Raw genomic sequence first — 21,352 nt, 5'->3', positions numbered from 1 at the left:
GCCTCATTGAGCAGAGTGTTTTTTGAGCTTTGGAAGTAAGTTCTGATTGGAGGCTATGCAATATGTTCATTGCAATATGGAAGAAGCATTCCAGGGACAATACAGGCTTTTGTCTCTAATGGAAAATCTAATTTTATGTCCATATTTAGGTAGTGCAGCTGGGGATAATTACACATTTCTGTCACACACTCCAAATGCTCCATGCTCTTTGGGAGGGTAGGAGGCACAAACAAGTCACCTGACCACTGTAATGGAATATTAAAATCCAAGGAAAAGCAGCTGATGATTCCTGGATTGAAAAGTGTATTGTGGACTCAGTTTTGTCCCTTCACACCTGCTGCTCTGCAGCTTCTGCTGACCCTCCGCAACTTCCTACCATTGTCTGCACCTCCTTGGTGAACTTGAGCAACGAGCACTCACAGCCCTGCCTAGTTCCAAGTACACAGTCCTCAGCAAATTGAGGTCCTTCCCAACAAAAAACATGCCTTAGTGCTCCACTCCCTCCTTTTCCAGAGCTTTGCAAAGAACTTTGTATTTTCATACTCTTGGTAAATTATATATGAATGTATATATTTACCATTCAGGGTGTTTAACTTGATGTATTTGTTTTATGTATAATGAGACACATCCAATGTGTTTAAGTTAATGGCTCAGCTTCTTGATTTGGTCATATAAATTCCCACCTTTTCTGCAGTGATTTATTAAATGGCTCATGGAAATGTCTGTGTCTAGTCCATTTTTCTCCTGTATAGTAATAAAATCAAAGCACACAAATGTCAAAATACATGCAGGTATACTAAAACCAAACATAAAACAACATAAAGTTGTCCTGTATGTATGTCTGAACATAAGCACAGAAAACTCAGTCATGTTGCTGAAAATCACCAACACTCTTCAAAAAAATGCCCCAAATCTCTCAAATAACACCTTGGTGCATCATTGAGCTCATACCTTGGTGCATTTGATGTATTTTCCTTTAAATATGTTTTCCAGCTATTCAGGAAAAGTCTTTCTCAATGTCCATCACCCACACAAAGCTCTGAAAAACCTTTAGTGACCAGCACCAGGGCAAGTATTTCCTATCAGTGTCCAGCTTCAGCAGCTTCCTCCATTTCTCCTCCCTATAATTTTCCAGGCCATTGTATTATCACTGTGCAGCAACTTCAGTATCCTCATATCATTCTCTTTTCCTATAGATTGTTGTCAAAATAGTTTTCTAAAAGAAAGAAAGAATCAGGTGAGCAAAGTATTGCAGACAGGCTGAATACCAGTACCATTTTCATTTATACAGTACATAAGATCAGATTGCCTTAGGTAAAAGAGAAAGTAAGACTGGCATGATTATAGCAGGCTGAAATACCTGCTCAGTAAACTTCAGGGTTTACTAAGGACAAATTACCAGTGCTCAAGTGACACTTAAGTCCCCATCCAATATACTCGGGACCTGTAATTGTGCCTACCCATAAATAAAATTTTATACATTGTCTGGTCTTCTGGCTCAATAAGACTGCACATTTCTGCCGGCAGCACAAGTGTGAGGGTTTTTTTGCAACTGCTGCCAGTGTAACCACAGAGCTGGTTAGCTATTGATAGCAGCAAGGAGATGAGCTTTCAGTAGCTGCTGTAGCTATAGATGTGTCATTACAGAGTGAAAAGGATTATTATGAAAAGCTTCCGCCAGCACAGCTCCAGATGAGGCCTCCCCTTACATCTGGGGAAGAACCAGAGTATATCTCAAATACTCTGCTTTTACTCTGTCATTTTCCTTTTTGCTTTTTACTCTGTCATTTCTAGTCATGCCATAGAGCCATTCCATAGTCACTCTATGTTTCTGTGTAGCATAGATTTGGTCCACTGATCAGCGATAACTGCCTGAGTGTTCCAAAAGCAAGGCTGACTGAATTGACACACTACTGAAAAAACCCAAAAACCTAGGAGAACACATGTGAGTTTTTAACCTCCTCATCCTATTCAAATATAATTGAATTGAAGTTGTGACATGACAATATCTGAGTGCAGCAGTCAGTCAAATATATATATGAGGATGAAATAGTCCCTGTCTGTCAGAAAATGCTGTGAAAATTGTCCAGGTTTGGAAAAAGCATCCAAAATAACAGAACAGAAGAAACTCTATCCATATCTGTTTTGTTTGGTTTTTGTTTTGTTTTATTTTGTGAATTTCTCTGTTTTGAGTTTAGTGACCCTGAACACCCATCAGAAAAATTCACTGCTTCCAGAGAGGTTTATGCCATTTAATTATTGGTATTTCTATTTCAGCCTCTATGATGTTGGCCAAGAAATCAGTTCCTCGGCCGTGGGGTTGATAGTCACTAATTATAGATTGTGTCAGATCTGTAAAAAATTTCACGAGTGGGCAAAGAAATGGAGTGTGCCAGTGTTTGGCTGTGGAAAAGATGAAGACTCATTTGGATCCTCAGCATTAATGTTGTCCTTTTTGCTTTCTCCTGAAAAATGAGAAATCATCCTCTTTTGTTTTGCTCTTTATCATGTGCCCTGTAACTGAAGTCCTTCACTTTCTTTGGAATAGGAACACTCTAACTAAGGCAGAATAAAATCTCATTGCCAACTACAGCTTATTTCTATATGTTTGAATGTGAATAAGCAAACATTTACTTTGGAGAAAGACACTGAAGTTGGATAAGTCAGTGAAGGAAGGAAGTTTAGCATGCGTTCTGCATTACTCAAGTTTCCTGCCAGGGACACACATAAAATGTGAACTAAGCATTTTGTGGTCAGACATCTATACCTAAAACTATTGACATCTCCAATTTTTTCCTCCTTATATGCTAAAAATACACTCCAACATAAATATTAGGTCCAGGGATGGTAGACTGCTCACAGACCTTCCTGACCAGTCTTAGGTGATGCTGGTGCTGGCCATTTCTGTGTCATTAGCCTTGTCGTAGGCTGACTGTACCAGAGAGGTCAGGTCTGCTGTGATGCTTACACAGATCAAATCACCACCACATGGGACTCAAAAAGGAATCAGACTAAGCTCAGATCCCTCAAGGTATATTGACATCTACCTGACACTGACTTTGAAGTGAGCTGGGCAGTTGCAGTGGGAGCCAAGATGGTCATACCACATTCCTGCAGTACTTTGTCATCAGTAAATCCCACTACACAACCCAGAGGTATGCAGATTGCAGCATCCTTCACCACCACTCCCACCCCTGGCTGCAATTCATTAAGTCTCCTGAATACATCTGGGATATCTATAAATATTTATGGTTGCTGGCTGGCATGACTTTCTCAAAGTCACGGAGGACTTGCATCACAGAGAACAAAGCTCATTTTGCTTTAACAACAGAGTCATGTTTCCTTGTTAAACACGGATGCTTAGCCCCCCTCTGCCCAGTGTAGACCCCTAAGGGTGTACACCTCTGCAGCAGCCCCTCCACAGCCAGCCCCATCCCTGCTGTGAGGGTCCCTGTCCCCACTGCTGGACTGGTGCCTGCCTGCTCCTGCCCCTCAAACCCTCACTTTGTGAATGTAGTCTGAGCACAGACCCCAGCCAGGTCTGTACTTCAGGCTGCCTGGCTCAGGCAGAGGAGCAATAAAGAATTTCAAATGCCTTTAAGGCACATTGACTTTCAAAAATGGTTGACACAGTCATTTTTCATTTATTTATTTATTTGTTGAGCACAGTATTTTGTGTGTATGGAATGTTTTCTTTTCTCTCTTTTCTGGCAAGAGATTGGAGAGTAAATTACTAATATATTATTAATAGAAGACTTTTTTGACAGTTAAAGCTGGCAAGCAAACAAAGAAAAAAAATTACAACAGTTCATGAAAGTGAATTAGCAAATATACAAATTGAAGGGATGATCTTTGTCCTGGCAGAGATGGTAGCTGAAGAGGGATTGATGACAAAGACACATTGCTGAGACACCTCACCCAAGCAGGAGTCTGGAATATGTCTTCCACAGCACCTTTTTTCCTTCCCATAGAAAAGAGTGATGCACTTTTACTGTCTGTCTCAATTTGGTGCAAATTTGGCCGAGCAAAATCATGGCTGAACATTTGAAGGGTGTATGACTGTTGGAGCTTCTTGCTTATGTAGCTCCTCCGAAATAGATGAAGTCTCCACTCATTTACTGTTCAATGATTGCCCACATTTAGACAGGAACAATGGACAGAATTGAATAAAACTAACTTCAAGGCAAGTTTTGAAAATGTGACATAAAAGAAGAAAGACTGTCTATTCACCCTATAGTTGAGCAGCCTTGGCTAGTCTTTTTTTTTTTAGTCTTTTTTTTTTTTTTATCTTTATTAGAATATCTTTAGAGAAATATCTTCTTCAGCAGTGAAAATTAAAATGAAAGTTTAGAAAAAAATCTAAGGCTACAGAGCCAAGCATTGTGTGTGGCTAGATTAGAGTTAAGGCTCATTTGCAGGAGAAAAGACAGCACAACATTTGCAGTGAAAAGAACAGAAAGAATCTTGCCCCCACTCTTTCACTTAATAGAGGCAGTTTGGGGAAAATTTCTAATGAATCCTATCCAACCATAAAATCATGTAGAAAATGAATTGTATCTGACAATAAAATAAAAGTGAACTAAATTACAATGTTCCTATATTTGCAGGATAAATTAATTTCATGTTTGGAATACTAATTGTTCACTGTAGGGCCACGCAAGTATTTCTTGTCATTGCTTCATTTGCCACCAGAGGAACTTTTGCCCATGCAGAATGATGTTTTTGACTGTAGCACCAGAAGGAAGAGAAACCAGTCTTTTGGAGGAGAAGGGGAACTTCCCAGGTGCCATCCTCTCTGCTCCCCAGGACAGTTTGTGGAAAGGCATTTGAAAGGTGGGTGGCTTGTCCTTTGAAGATGGAGAGAGAAGGAAAGTGGACCTTGACAGGAGTTGTGACTGGCCCCCAAAGATACCATCTGACACACATTCTCCAAACTCCTCATCAAAAGCAGAGGCAGCAGACATGCCCAGTGAGCCCTGGATCCCATAGGAGCCTGGTTATCTTTCTGCAGAGAACATACCCTTAATATCTAAGAGACAACTATCCTTTGGCATGGCTTCAAGGACCAGCAGGTCTTTGGTGCCTGGAAAGAAGCTGTAAAGAGTGTCAACCAGCTCAAAGGAGGCACCATGAGAGAAAAAACACGTTTGTGCCACACAATTACTACAGTCAAAAGTACAAATAAATAAAATACCTTCCCCAAAAGTAAGGAGCTTTTAAAAAATACACAATAAAAATTTATGCAACTATGTGAAGGCTGTGTGTACACACAGTTAAAAAATGTTTTTAATAAAAAAAAAACCATTAAATTAATAAAGCAGATTAAAGAAGTGATAATTCAGTGGGGAAGTTTGAATGCTCAATTCCATGACAAGTTCTATTAATATGACTGTTTTTAGGAGACAGAAATGAGAATCTATTTCTCCCAAGGGGAATCTTAGAGCAATCATTTCTCCTGAAGAGAGTTCATTTTGGAATGCAAGGATTCTTCTGAACTGCCAATGGCTCCCTCTATCCCTAAAAATTAATGTGTGTTTCTGATTGACAGGTTTAATGGACTTCTTTTGCATGGTGTTAAAGCCACCTGATATTTGAATTTAGTTTGGAGTTGCATGACTGTCTCCATCCTCCCTAGGACCTTCTAGCTGTACTCTCTCCACACTTAATGAATTCCTATCTCAGGTAAAGTCAGCCAAAAGAAAAGACTGGGCTCCAGTGACTGAGGTTATTTTGGGCACCTCTAATGTTAAAGAGCCTGGGCAATGAAGTGCTGAAAATGAAGCAAATTACAGAGGCTTCCTCTTACCCAGCGTCTCTGTCCCACCTTGAACTTCTCCTCCACTGAAGCAAGGTAATAATACCTTCAATAATTTCAATAACAGTAATTTCTCACACAGGGCAAGCAAGGACTAAAATACCCTAAAGAGAAAGCCAGATCCAGGATTCCTACAGGATGGGAGATATGTCCACTCATTTTCATGTTCAAAAAAAAGAGTGGTCAAATAAGAGAAGTAATGGTTGTCTGGGGAAAGCTGAGTGCTGCTGCAGCCTTCGTCCATCAGTGTTCTGGTGCAATGCTTCTGTGCTCCTGCTTCTGAGGGGGGGAAATGGGATATGAAGGTACTCAGCAGGGTGATTAGAGCAACCGCTTTCCTTGAAGATAAAATTACAAGAAAAGATCTGTATTACGGGAAAGTGGAAACAGTAATTTCCTCCAAGGCTTCTCTCTGCTATGGGATAGGGAGAAGACCAGAAGGAATCATTTGCACTGCACATTCTGTTTCATTTCAGCCCCTTCACACTAGTCTATTTTCTATTTTCTATCTTTTCTTTGCCCTGCTAAACTCACATTTCAGAGGGCTTGGACTGGCTCCAAAGCTGTCTTGAATAAGAGGAACTGTTTTTCCTATTGGCTAAGATGAAATTTTGACAGAGAGAGTGCATATGTTTCTTGTGATTTCTTCCTGCTTGCCTTTTGCCAAAACCCATGGCTTGTTCCCTGGGGTGTACCAGTGTGTTATGCACTTGCTTATCCCTCTGATCCCCTTCTTCTAGGTATTTAATCTGCTGCTCTCAATCTGTGTAAAACCAATTTTAGACACCTTGACGGGATTTCCCACAACTTATGAAGATCTGTGTTTAAAATGTCTGTTTGCCCAGAAAGCTCAGGTTTACTGTGCCAGGGGCTGTAGCCTTACCTGCACTGCCCAGTTATGATCCAGTATTGCTCCCTGCCAGGCATGCAGACCCACTCATGTGGCCTGCAAGTAGCTCCTGGGCTCCTCCTGCAGCTGAGTCTATTCAATGTGTTCTTTCTTCACTTGGACATCAATTCATCTGGAGGGAGATGAATAGACTGCCCTGGGATTCCCAGGAGAGGAAAAAAAAAAAAAAAGATATTTTCATAGGAAAGGATTTTAAACAAATGAGAGAGAGTTCCTTCTGCTAATGGAAAGGGAAGGCATGCAGAAGTAATGCAAGGTCATGGAGGAAAATAACTACTGATATTTGTGGAAAGTGTTGAGTGATTATAGAGAAATAATTTCAGAATTTCAGGGATGAGTAGATCAAACCCAGACTGGAAGGACAAGTGAGAAGCGTGGAAGAGAGAAATGTTGCACATAGATGTGATGGCTTCCTACATTTTTTTTCCAATGTATTTGACTCTCCTTACCTGAAGCACTTAGGTTGTAAAAATTTTCTTATGGTACGAAAAAAGAAAATCACTTTCACACTACAGAGAAAAATGTCCATTTCATACTTGCAGTGAAGAAGAATATACTGTTCTTGTTCAATCCTTCTGTCTTAGCAGGAATAGCACACCCTAATGGGTCTGCCAGGCAAGGGAAGTAGGATTTACAACTGAGAGAAAACCTTTATGGGAGAACATATTGCTGCAGATCTAGAGAAAAAAGTGGAAGGCTTAGAGAGAAAGGAAGGTTTAGGACATGAAGGGAAAGAGAAAGATACCAGGGGTTTGTTAAAAGAGACTGGACCTAGAATTTCGCTAAGAGTGAAGAGGAACCTCTCCTCCAAAATATTCAGACATATGTTGGAGAGTTACCTGTGCTATTACATTACCACTAAAGCCTAATAGTTCTCTTTGAAATTTCTTGCCTGTTTTTTTTTTTTTTTTTTTTTCTGAGTGGAGATGCTGTTACACAGCTCAACAATTGATAGCCAAAAATAAGATATTTTTAATGGAGACATTTACTGTAATTTTAACTATCAAAAATTTTTCTGTACTAGTGTTCAATTCTCTTACCCTAGACACCAGGGCAAAATAAAACATGAGCAAGATGGTTTGGGAAGTATGACTATTAAGACTCTTCCCACCAAAGACCATCCAGAGACATGGACAACTTGTGGATGTTGTCAGTACAGCAGAATTGCAGTTTGGGATAGCTGGAGCTGTGGGCTATGAAATGAGCAGCTCTCCTGCTGTCATTTCCAAAGGTCTGGCATAGTGACTGGTCAAGGGGTTCCACTGGATTCCCTGAGATCCTACACAACATGTGGAAATGTGACCACTGCCTCTCATGAAAACACAGACAGTCCAGCTTCCTGATCCAGCTGAGCCCAGAACTCAGCAGCAACTGAGGCCTAGTATTTCTGCACATATTAAAAACACCTCTATGTACTGATTTCTTGCCTCGAGACAAGCCAGCAGATCATTACATCAGGTAAGCAGCACCCAGCAGCAGATCCTCCACAGAGGTGAGGTAAAACCACTGTTTTGCAGGTCAGTGGTCTCTGGTTTTTGCACAGGACCATGGACCAGAACCATATTGTCAGCATAGTCTGAATGTCTTCATGACATGGACATCTCACCTGCATGGCTGTGCTGACCAGAGGGGGCAGCCCAAGGACTCTCCTCACTGACCATGGGAGGGAAGCAGCAGCAGGGAAAGCTGTGCACTAAGCCTCCCTGTGTTGCAGGTGCATTATTATGGTTAAGCACCAAGTCATTCTGTCAACAGGAGCCAGGATTTTTTGTGGCTGTGACAGGAGAGCTAAGGCATGTGCTGCGTGGGTTGGTTTCAGTGCTGCGGACAAATGTTTTGAGTAGTGTGAACTGAGACCACAAAACTCATAGCACAACCTCTGGTAAAGGGAGGAATAAGCTTTAAACCTACAATGAGAAAGGAAAAGCTTAAGATGCTCTCATTCAGATGGTTTGCCAGCAAACAAATGTTTATGGTGGAAGAATCACAAGAAAACACATACAAAATATTCAAAAAGATGAATGCAATACCTTTAGAGAAAATGCAGGAAGAGGAAAATTTTCTCTTTGTGACATTAAAAGCTCATATTTTACCATGATAATCATCATCATTAAAAGATGTGCCCTGCACACTTGAGGTTATAAAAGAAAACAAATATCAGATGGCATTGAAACATTGCATCTTGAAACCCAGTGCAAATAAAAAAGGAGTTTTATAAGATAATTACATTCCCATTAATATGTTAATCTCTTATATACAGACATAGAGAAGCAAATACATTACTTTTAATAATTAACTCTGTAGTGAGGTTTTATTGCTGGGAAAAAGGATTTCTCTATGGAAGGGTATTTAACATTTTAATTAAGCTGTTTTTGATAGATGTTTACTGTTGCTTCTATTTCTGCTTAAAACAAAACCATACAATTAGGAGAAAATGTAATTTTGTCACCAAAAAGGGGTTATTTTCATTTGACAGAAGGTCTAAGGTTCTTCTTTCCTGCCTAGTTAGTGTACAGCAGTGGTATAGTGTGTTTTAAGAGACATGCATTTCTTATGGAAAGGTTCCATTCTGTTTTCTTTTTTCCTTTCAGTAATTTTATATTTTTTGTGCCACTGAACATTGCCATCATATTTGACCTTCCACTAGAAGTCTGCCTATGTTTTGGTGAAATAAAACTCAGAAATGATATTTAAAAAAACAAAACACAGATTCCTCAGATAAAAGCTGCTAAAGTAACAAATATAATGGGAAAAGTAACCTCAATTAATTGCAGAATCACAGGATACAGGCAGAAGAAAATTGAAAAATTGACTAAAAAAGAACAGGGCTGAAAGACATAAAGAAATGAAAAATCTATCAGGAATTTCCAGGCAGTGAATCTGGACAAGGTACTGCTCTGAAAATAAGTCAGCAAGTTTATGCATGGACTGGCACTTGAGCTTGATAAGCAAACTGATAATTGAAAGGCTTTGCAGATGGACACCTACATTGCAGGCCTGAAAAGGTAGATGCAGATCAGCTAACCCTGCAATGACTTTCCCTGGTGAACTTGAGCATGACTCTAGGAAAAAACATCTGAGTGAGAAAAAAACATATGGTGTCCACGGTTCACAGACGTGCTCGAAGCTGCCACCTGGGAGGGTCAGCTCTGACCACAGCTCATGTCAGCATGGCTCTCAGCCCCACTACAAACAGCCCTGCAAACACCCACTTCTTTTCATGTAGGTTTAAAATCCAGACAGCAACTGAGATAAACAACAGATCAGCATTTGTACTCTGGTTCCCTGAGCATACCATCGCACCATCTCATTTTGGCCCATAGCAGTGATTTCAGAGGAAATTTATAGACACAAGTTTTGAAAAAGCATGAAAAGTCCTAGAGATGGCAAACATAGGAATCCCTTTCTGTGAGCCATCTAGACACCCACATGAACAAGATCTGTGTTGAATTATTTAGATGGAGAAATGCTTTTCAGGCACTTGTAACAGCTCTGGGTACTATTCAGCAATGAGGGGAGATGAGCACTAAGGTTATTTGCCTTAGAAGGAATAAAATTACTACAGGGAGTACAGTAATATTTGAAGTTCTTTATTGAAAAATGCAAATGAAGCCAGAAGTCTTGGCCACTCTGACCACTCACTTATAGTGATCCTGGGTACTGAGAGGTACACAGACGCTGAAGTGAACACTGCATCCCCAGCAGCACTGTCCTGAGAGAAGCCACAGAGCTTTGGAGTCTGTCTCTGGTTCTGGGACCTCTTGGGCTAAGGTGTCAGCCACCTTGTTGGTGAAGGTGGCTGAACATGTAAACCCAATGACACTGGCAAACTTGGCAGCTGTCATTCCCACATGACAACCCCTCCTCCTGAGGGAGGGCTGGACAAGCATGAGCAACATGACTCAAGCCTGCACAAGAGCAGGGCATTTCTGGATTTATTTCTTGTGCACATGCTGATAGGTTGAATGGATGGAAAATCAGGGAGAGTACATTTCTTCATCTTAAAGAGAAATAATGCACATTGGATATTGCAGGACAACACTGCCTTGGTGTCTCCCACACCACTTTCCTGTGAGCATCCATATGCGCAGCCCTGCTCAGCTCCATGAGCATGCCAGGTTATTCACATTATCCTACAGAAAATGGGAAGGATGAAGCCTCATAATTTTTTTTTTTTTTCTGAGTCCACCACCAAGGCAGGAGGAGATGGGAGAAGGTGGTACTTAGGGCAGGGTTACTGTGGGCTGGTTCAGTCTGATGCAATGGCGAGTTGGAGCAAGGAGTGCAGACAGCATTGTCCCTGCACCTGTATGTCAGGATGCAGCATCCTTCTGATACTGTAAAGAGGCAGAAGGCAGAGGATCTGTCTCAGAAGATAAAACCTTCAGGTTTGATGAGTATTCTACTGAGACTCCTGTTCCCTTCTGATCTGGAATTCACATGGATATTGGTGAGGTATGTACTACAATCTGGTATTATCACTGTGTCTCTTCCTGAGGCAGAACAGACATGATGCCAAGGCTATCAAAACACTTCCATAAGTTAAAGTTAACATCTTGGGAAAATGATAACAAGTTAGTCACTCTGTGACCAGGTTGTTTTTTCCTTGGCACAGCAGACAGGAGATATATCTGAAAATGAAAGCTCTGACCATCGATACCAACCTCTTTTACAAGGGCAACAACAGAGTCTTTAGACTAAAATCACTTCTTGTGACAGACCATCCAACAAAGTTTTTTCTTTCTGGGGATCCATTTCACAGCTTCTATCCACTGATCAGATCCAGACCACCCTGTGTCTTGTGTGTCTGCACCCTTCTGCCACTCTTTCAAAGCATATTTCCCTACCTTCACTCTTCTTGAATAGTATGCTGCTGTAATTCAGTAGGATTACTTGCAGACATAGGATGCTAACCTATATTGTAACCGTGTATTTTTCCCCTTTCTGTCTGCATGTTTTTTCTTTCTCAGATATTATCTTGAGGGATTCTGATACCTGTGAGTAGTATGAGGCTTCAAATCCTGTCTTAATTTTACAGGATGGTCTGTATATGTATTTATATCTGTAACTATAACACACAAAACTGCAAACACTTTGAAGAATGCAAAGCAAAACAAAGCTGTATTTCACTGCCAGGATGCTTTTAAGCAATTCCTGAAAAATTTCTTTTGTCTGTAGTAAGACATTCAATAAGGAAAGTATAAGGTGATTACTTAAGAATAAGACAGGCTTTTAGTTTTGATTTGGAGAGCAAAAAACCCAAGAACAAATGAAAGCCAAGCCACAATAGAGCAGCATGTCTTCTCTGTCAGGCACAGAGGAAATGGCTGCCAGCAGGTACTTCAGCAATCCCAGGGTACAATACAAAACAAAACAAAAAAAACAACTATGAGCCAGACATCAGAGCACTTAAGGCCATCATCTGTGCCTTCAGAGCCTCCCCAAATCTCTTGGAGGTCTGGCTTTCCAACAGGCACTGCACTAACCCTCTTATTCATCAGGGTCAGCAGCTGGCCATGCAGAGGTGCTACTGCCTCTGCTGTAGACCCCTCTGTCTTTCCCACACCTACCTGGAAGTGGTACCACTAGCAAACAAAGTAAAGGAGTGTCTGCTCTGTGCTGGGCTAGAAGCCACGTGAGGATAGTGAGAGTTACACCCGCAGTGCAGCATGGAGGGACAAAATCAGGTTTGCTTTCCTCACAGAAAGAGCTGTGATCCTTCTGCTCTGCCCCTCCTCTGTCTTTTCTTCTACCTCTTCCTTTCTGAAGGACAATTAAAGCTCTTGCTCAGATATTATGTAAGTACAACATCTGCATCCCATGCTATGAAAGTATCATGGAAGAAAATACAGAAGGCACCACAGCTTTGTAAGGTGCTGCAGAGAAGGAGAATTTTGGCAGTGCCAAAATATCATCATTCCCCTCCCCAGCTCTATTTGTGAGGGCAACATTATATGATGCCCTTGCCATTACAAAAGAATGCTATAACAGTAATTTTAAATAAATTCTAGCATGTCTTTATGAAGGAGAAAAGCAGAAATGGAATCCTGATGGTGTGATGAACTCTAATTTTTCGGAGATAACAACAGGCAATTTTCAAAGAAAGCCAAATGACTTATTGCCATTGAAATGGGAATAAGGGGAAATGGGAGACTAGGGGAAATGGGAGAAAGGTGCAGTTCTCTGACATTATATGGACAAATAATGATAGAATGAAAAATGTTCTGGTCCCTAAAGTGAATAGTCTTATTTAAAGACTATATCAGGGAAAAAAAAAATAGGATTCATTTGCAATGAGTCTGAAGAGCAATAACCAATTAGTAATATATCCCTGGGTCCCTGAAAACCTCTCCTAGGCTCCTGCAACCTTGGTCACACCACATCCTTTGTGCCTTGTGAGTTTGCGGGCCCCAAGCTGGGCAACTCCCTGGGAGCTCCCTTGGCAGGGGAGACCCTCCTGGAGCAGTTCTGTGTCAGGAACGAGAGATGCTCAGGACTTTTTTGGTCTTCAGCTTCTGTTTACTGTTATCTTATCAAAACTTCAGCACAACATCTGGACCAGACTCTGCATGCAGGAAAAGCAGCACAAAAATGGCTAACAATCTTATGTTACAAGGCCTTTTAAGTCTAATCAAAAACTAAGCTACCCAATTAAGAAGTGACACCTAAATTATTTTCCTTTCTAACCCACTAACTGACCCCTTAAGACCTGCAATGCGGATTTTTCTATCCAATTACAAGATACAACTAAACCCAAGAAGAAAGAGGAAGAAGAAGAAAGAAGAAGAGAACTTGAGACAACACCCTATATCCCCCATCTTGAACCCATCTTTAACATACTAAAAATCCTAAAACCTAAATTTCTCACCCATGTGACATACTACACTACTATCTGCAACCTCTACAATCTATTTCACACTTCCGTGGTTTCTAGTTTACTTTGAAGCTTTGGAGGCCTTCCCCATGAATGAGGGTCAAAGTCAGTGTCTTCCTGGGAGTCAGAGCACCCCAGGGCAGACAAGGAGATATTCTCCCTGCCCTGGGTTCCAACAGTGCCTCAACTGTTGGAACCTCAATCCTATCTCCGAAATGAGAATGAGCTGGTAGCAGCATCACTACCAGACATGAATGACTGTTTCTGAAGTTCTCCAAAGACCTCAAATGCAAGAGGTGGAGTGAGGTGCAGAGTTGCTAATTATTTTAAAACCCCTTCTTGTTCATATTAATCAAACTGTCAAGCTGATTCTCTCTAATTTAACTAAAGAAGACAGACCTTTCACAGTGGGAAATGATTTAAAGTTCACCAGGCTTGCATGACAAATTTACTGTATGCTTCCTGCTTACTGGAAGTGTGTGCCTGATGGAATTTCTTTTGCTGTTTCTACTAATTGTCAGAACTATTTCCAGTGGCTTTAAACAAATGTTGACTCAATCTTGCTGTGACATCTCAAAGCTGAATGTTTCATACCACAAATTACTTGGAACCACAGATATAGGAATGAAATGCTACTTGAGATCCAAGCTGATTGCTGCAGAGTGGGGCTACAAAGATGCAGCCTGACCCAGAAAATGTATTTAATAGACCAAAAGGAAGCTTTTAAAAAATGCATAAATACATGTACAAGTGGATCTAAAATATGCATTTGCAGGAGCCAAAGCAAGATATTCCTAGAGAGAATAGGCTATCTCCTGGGAAAGCATTGCATGTTTCATAACCTTCCAAGAATGATTTGATTTTGCTTTAAGCACCAGAAAGAAAGTCAGTGCAAAAATAGATAAATCTACATTTCATTTAAATATTGCCAGTGAAACAAAAGATTTGATGCAAACTGACAAAAGCCAGGAGATTCTAAATGCCTTACCCCTGCTTTTGCTCCTGAGTTAATCTCTGTAACAACAGGGTGCATTTGTGTGGCAGCCAGCAGGATGTGGAGTGTCAGCTGTAACACCAAGGTTTCCTGGGCATTTTGTCATTTTCATCATGTCTCCAATATCTGGGAAACCTTTGACCTAAAACACTAGACCCAGACAGCCAAGCACAAAGTCATTCCCCCTTTTCATCTCTATCAATGCATCCTGTCACTGGTTGCGCTGGTCCTTGAATGGCATGAAGTTATTTTGAGCAAGAGACATTCCAAAGGAGAAGATGGATGAGGTCATTGCAAAACATGGGCATCGTGGCACTGCATCAGTGATTAAGATATTAAAAAGTAATGGTTGTAACTTATTGTTATCCTCAGTAAGGGCAAGATAGGGATTTCTTCTAACAAGACCCTCATTTATTCCAGTCTTAACTAAGAGCTCTTAGTTATTCCAGTCTATGTGATGAAGACCATCATGCAGATGATGACCCTTGGCACACAGGGTAGTAAGATCTGGAGTCTGAACTGTGCATAATTCCCTTGCTTACCTGCAGCTAAAGCTATTGCACCAGTCCTAGCTGAAGTGATATGAAGTGAAGGAGCCTTTGTCCTGTGCCAGCCTCTATACAATGAATCTGCCTTTAGTGTTCTTTTTTTCACTTGAGGAACATCCATCTCTTAGAATCGTTGAATGGTTTGGGTGGAAGGGGTCATTAAAAGATCATCTAGTTCCAACCCTATGACACAGGCAGGGACAACTTCCACTAGACCACGTTGCTTAAAGCCCCATCCAGCCTGGTCTTGAGTACTTCCAGGCATGGGGCATCTACAACTACTCTGGGAAACCTCTTCTAGGACCTCACCACTGTCACACTGAAGAATTTCTTCATTCTATGTAATCCAAATCTACTCTATTTCAGTTTAAAGCCATTCTTCCTTGTTCTATCTCCACGTGCTTTGTAAAAAGTCCCTCTTCACCTCACTTGTAGCTGCCTTCAGGTACTGGAAGGTGCTATAAGGTCTCTGAAAACATCTCCTCCATGTTGAACAATCACAACTTTCTCAGCTTGTTTTCATAGGAGAGGTGCTCCAGTCCTCAAATCTTCATGGTCTTCCTCTGCACTCACTCTGACAGGTCCATGTCCTTCGGGTGGAAGGACCACAGGTGGGGGCCCCAGAGTGAAGTACAGGACACAAGTGGGATCTCACAGGAGCAGAGCAGAGCGGGAGAATCACCTCCTTCAACTGCTTGTCACACTTTTGATTCAGTCCAGGATACTGTTGGGCTGTCTGTACTGCAAGTGTGCATGGCCAGGTCATGTTGAGCTTCTCAACAACCAACACCCCAGGTCCTTCTGCCCAGGGCTGCTCACTGTCCATTCTCCACCCAGTCAGTATCCGTGCTTGGGATTTTATTTTTTTTTTTTCTATTTAGGAGAAAAAGGACTTTATATGGGACTTTATTTAGGAGAAAAAGCCATAGGCCACCAAATACTGTGGGTGGAAGATCTGTCATTTGCAATGATAAAATGTCATTAATTTAAAAACCAGCCTGTTGTTTTCAGGCACTCCTCACTCCCACTCACTGCCATTTTGGGGGGAAATCTAAAATTATTTGATTCTTTGAGCATGTTTCTCACAGTGATGTCAAATTTTTGACATCCTACTGGTCCATAGGATGAGGTTCTCAAAGCTGTTTAGGTAATAGAGCCACAAGCATCTCTATGAAATCCACAAGAAGCTAGATACACGCAACATCTTATATCAAAATGACTTTGATATTTATGGCAAACAAAATAGAGAAGAACAGAAAACCAAGGGAAGTGAATTGACAAAAATAGACAGAAGTTTTGTTATTGTAAGAATATTTTTCTTAGTTCACTCCCAGGCCCCTGTGCAGTCACAGCAGCTATGTTTTGCAAAGGTCTTGAGGTGTAAGAGGGTCTGTCAGTGATACCTGTCATTCAGTTCATGATACTTTGGAAGCTCCAAACTCTCTAGACTTCACCTGTTCAGAACAGGGGGAGACTCCAGGGGGAAAATCTTGCTGTTGGTGATCCAGCTGCAGAGAACACTTTCCTTGCTGAGGTGGCATTGTGGCTCATTGCTCTGCCAGTGAATTAATTTAGAGGAAAAAAAAAGCTACAGAAGGAAAAAAAAAAAAGAAAAGAAAATGAGTTTTTTTTATAAGCTGTGTAATTTTGTCCTATCTCATAAAACAAAAATAATAAAAAAAGCTAGGTTCCTTAGGTGAAGCTGAGAACTAGCTGACAGCACATCAGAAACTTTTTGGGGATAAATTGAGGTGGGGGTAAATTTGGGGATAAAATTGAGATGTAGATAACAGGAAAGTTAGGCAGTCAGGCCAAGAGAACAAATGGAGTTGAGGAAGTGACTTATGTCACCCTGAAATTGTTTTGAACCTCCGAAGAACCAACAGTAGGAATGAACTAATTTATTTTAGAAAAAGATTTGATTTCTGTCCATAACACTGTGCTTCTTTATTGCATGATGAAGCCTAGAATCTAGTGTGTGCCTGCCTCTGAGCCCTTTGAAGGAAGATGAGAGAGATGGTGCTGCTGTGGGGTGAAGGGCGCTGCAGGTGCTTGTGGGGGTGCCAGTGGTAGCACCAGTGATAGCAGTGATGAGGAATACAGCTCTGCTGACACCTGTTTTCTATCAGAGCTGACAGAGATTGAAACTCTTTTTCAAAGAAGAGGAAAATAAGCATTCCTGAAAAATAAATGTTTTATTGGATTATTTTTCCTTCTTTCTTTTTCCATCACACTCACACATACACACATGAGGGAGTCATATTCCAAACATTTCCTTCTGGAATTTCTACTGATTGAAGAAGGCTGATATTTTGTGAAAGCCTTTACAGTTATGTGATTGAAATAGCACTGTTTTTCCATAACTGGGTTTGGCCTTCAACTTTTTTTTGCATTCATTTGTTATTCTTGTCATTTTTCTCTTTCCATTGCCATTATTAAAGTCAGAAAAAAAAGTCTTCCCTGAGGTAAAAAAACCAACTTTGGCAGAGATGGTGATAGTGGGGAAAGGTTTAAGGGCAGTACTGAAACCAGCCCTCTGATGACTTCGTGTTCTGTTTCACAATATGGGTTGTAGGCTGTATTTTTTTCCTGTATTTTTGTACTGCTATCAAGCTGGGTAGGTCACCTCAGCTTCTCCCCGTCCATTCATTTAGTTAATGGATGAGTCTGGTCAGATACCCATCTCTGGTACCCAACTATCTCTTTCACTTAAACCTGCTCTTTGATGGAGCACCAGCCTACCAGAGGCTGCTGACGAGGTCAAATTCATTGATCTGAGCTTCTCTACCAGAGGAATGGCACACATCTCTATGACAGCAAGTCAGAGGGTTACAAATTATAATTTGAAGGAAGAAAAAGCACCTTTGAAAAACAAATATGAAAGAAGAAATAACAACTCCTTTTAATTTGTTGCTGTTTTTGAAAAATAAATTGCAAGAAGAAAAGCAATTCCTTTTTTTTTTTTTTCCAAAAAAACCCATTATTCTTGTACTCACCCTGTCCACTGGGACACCTTACGCTTAGATATTTTACCAAAATGTATTTAAATAAAGTCAAAAAGTTCAAGCCAGTTGTTTGCTATTTGAATCCATAATCAAAAATCTCTGCTGAGACATGACTTTTGTCTATAGTCTGAAATAGCCACAGGTTAGACTGAGACCTTGGAGCACATCCCATTGTGCCTGGGATGCAGAATTTCCAGAAATTGAATTCAGTCTTACAACAGCAGAATATCACTAATGGATATCTATAGAAAAAAAAAAAACAAAAACAAAACAAAACAAAACAAAAAACAACCAAACCAACCAACTAAACTCAGGAGTTAAGACTATCCTTTCATTAGCTATAAAATGCAGTTTTTCTATGCTGGACAGAAGACCATGAATTAGATCCCTCGTATGGCTTCTCTGGAAATGAGCCCTGATTGCACCAGACAGGGCTCTACCCTTCTTTTTTTTGTATCCAGACACAAATGACAAATTTGTTTGCTGCATTGTGGTATCAAACAAAATCGCCACTCTGAAACTTTGTAACTTCTGCAAGGAGTAAAACGCACCTACTCAATTAATGCTTAGTGTTAACAGAGACCATGTACCCACAGATGCTCCTACTATCTGTGCTCATAAAACCTATGGAAATTGGGCAGCACTTCAAAAAGCTGTCATATTAATTATCCTTTCTTGATAATCATTGTAGCAACAATAATTGTGGTGAACTCTTTGTTGATGCTTGCCCAGATATTGAAGGCTGCCCTGTGGAAAGCATCCTTTGTCTTTAAAGCTGTGACAAGCTAAGGTTACTAAATTCTACCTGTCTCTATTGTGCAGGACTGGGAGGAAGATTCTCACTTCCTGTCATTGTACAAATTAAGGGAGATACAATCTTTAAAGTATATTTATTTTAGTGGGGTTATTCCCCAGACTATCCAGCATTTAATAAAAAAATCAATTAAAGGAAATCCTACTTCAAAGGGATGCATGTGCATGTCTCATTTAACAAGGAAAGCAAGGGGATTTGTAATTGTTTTTCATGAAAGATTAAAAATGGTAATCAATATATTAATCATGATCATCTAAACCCCCAAGGACACTTACATAGCCAGTACAATACCAAGAGTTTGTTCCATTTCTTTATTTTGAAAGGGCTAGTACCATATAAGGATGGAAGTGATGATATGTGGACCCAGGAATGCACTGGGAAAGGATAAGATCAATTTGATACATGACTTCTGCTGATCCTGATTTCTTCATTCACTCTGGGTGAAATTCATCCCTCTTTAGTCCATCAATTCAAAGTATTTGGATTATTTATAGTATCAGAGATGAGGTTTAACCAAGTATGTGAATGATTTGTAAATCTTATGCTTGAGTTGTGCACACAGAGTTCCCTTTGAAGGACTAGTTTTCTGTCTATGGATGTTCAGTTCTGGTCCTTACAGTAGCAGAAGGTTTTTTAACCAGCTAGCTTAGCAATAAATAGGAAAATACTACTCCTTACTAAGTGGTTCTCAATAGCACATTTTTACAGGCACCTAATGTCAATCCTGTGTGAAAAAAAAAAAAGGATAGAGTATGGTTTTAACTGTCTCTTCTGTGTTTAATGGAGACTGCTGTGGAAGCTTCTGAGATGGCAGGATGGATCTTGTTGGAAACAAAGCTTTTCATCACTACAATTCTTCAGAAAATTACAAATGCGCCATTCTGCAGCTGTAATAGGAAAAGCTTTGCAATCTCTATAACCTAAAATATAATCTTTTTTTATTATAAAGCTGTGCAACCTGCAGCCTGACCTACTATCAATTCTACTATATAATTTTGAAAAGTTTATTGGCACCAAGTGAAATATTTGTTCAAACCTCAAGCATTTATAAACACATTTAAGTAAAAATAAGAAAAATATAAACCTAAATGTTACTTTTAAGGGGGAAGGCTAAATTTAAATCCTCAGAAAATATCAGATTTATAATATTTTCCCTCTGCATGATTTTGTTCCTCTCTCCATTCCATAAAGAAAGAATTAGATATAACAGATTGAATCAAATATTGATATCATTCACCTCAGCTCTTTACCAAAAACCATTTCTATTGAGAAAGTATGGCCAGTATTGTTATCATATAAATTTTATGGAAAAAAAAAAAAAAACAAGCCAAAAAAATGCAGACTGATGGTAGTTAATAGTGGTCCACCTAAATCATGCTATGTGCTGGCATAATAAATTTGAGTGATTAACTTAATCCCCTTACATTAAAGATTCTTAGTTGAGCCTGCTGTTAACTTTTACATAGAATCTGGTAATTCCTTGTGAGGCTCTCATATACACAGAGTAATATCTCAGGCTTCTTGGAGTAAACAGTAGCTTGCCTTCATGAATATTAGTTGCAAAGGACATTTTTTACTGTGAGTGATACCTTCCTGCATTACATGTCTAATGTTCTTTAATGCTAATGGTAATGGTAAATGATGTTGACATAGCTCAATGAATTTATATGGGTGTTATTATTATCATTATTATTAACTAATACTAATGATAAACAGCAAAATTGGTGCACTAATTGACTCTTTAAGATGCTTTTTCCAGTTGCCAATCTCAGAGAACTTTAAAAATATTTGCTGTAATAAGCCTCACAATGCCTCTAATAGTTATGTCAGGAATTTGTCATTGACTCTTAACACTTGGAAGGAAAAAAATAGCATGATGACATTTAATGATTCATGCAAGAACAAGGTCTTGCCAGAGCTAGATTATTTGCTGTGCCATTCTATTCCAGGTTTCTGTTCTTACCACAATACTGGACAGTTTTCCCAAAGCAGCCTGTTGTCATTAAGAGTACATCAAGACAAGACAAATATGAGCAGTAGAGAACACAGGGAAGCAGACAAGTAGGAAAGTATTAAATGACTTGGGGACTTCTTCATCTTGGAGCAGCAGGGCTACCTACTGTGCAAAAGAAGCGTCTCTTTTGGTGAAATCATTATGAGCAAGCTCAGAGAAGCAACAGAACAGATATGACCAGCTATTAATAGAGGTGACTCCTCCAACCTGCTGAGAGTCCTAGATCAACTTAGGTCCTACACAGAGACAAAATCAGGCACCAGCAAGATGCTTACACTCTCTCTGCCTAGAGGGTTTCTGTTCTTCTCAACAAGATCTGGCTGCTCATGCATTCGATTTTTGTCACACTGAGGGTCAAATCAATCAGAGCACAAGACC

This window comes from Vidua macroura, chromosome 3 (assembly GCF_024509145.1).
Source record: "Vidua macroura isolate BioBank_ID:100142 chromosome 3, ASM2450914v1, whole genome shotgun sequence".
Classification (NCBI taxonomy): domain Eukaryota; kingdom Metazoa; phylum Chordata; class Aves; order Passeriformes; family Viduidae; genus Vidua; species Vidua macroura.
The sequence above is the reverse complement of the archived record's forward strand: the minus strand, read 5'-3'. Positions refer to the sequence as shown.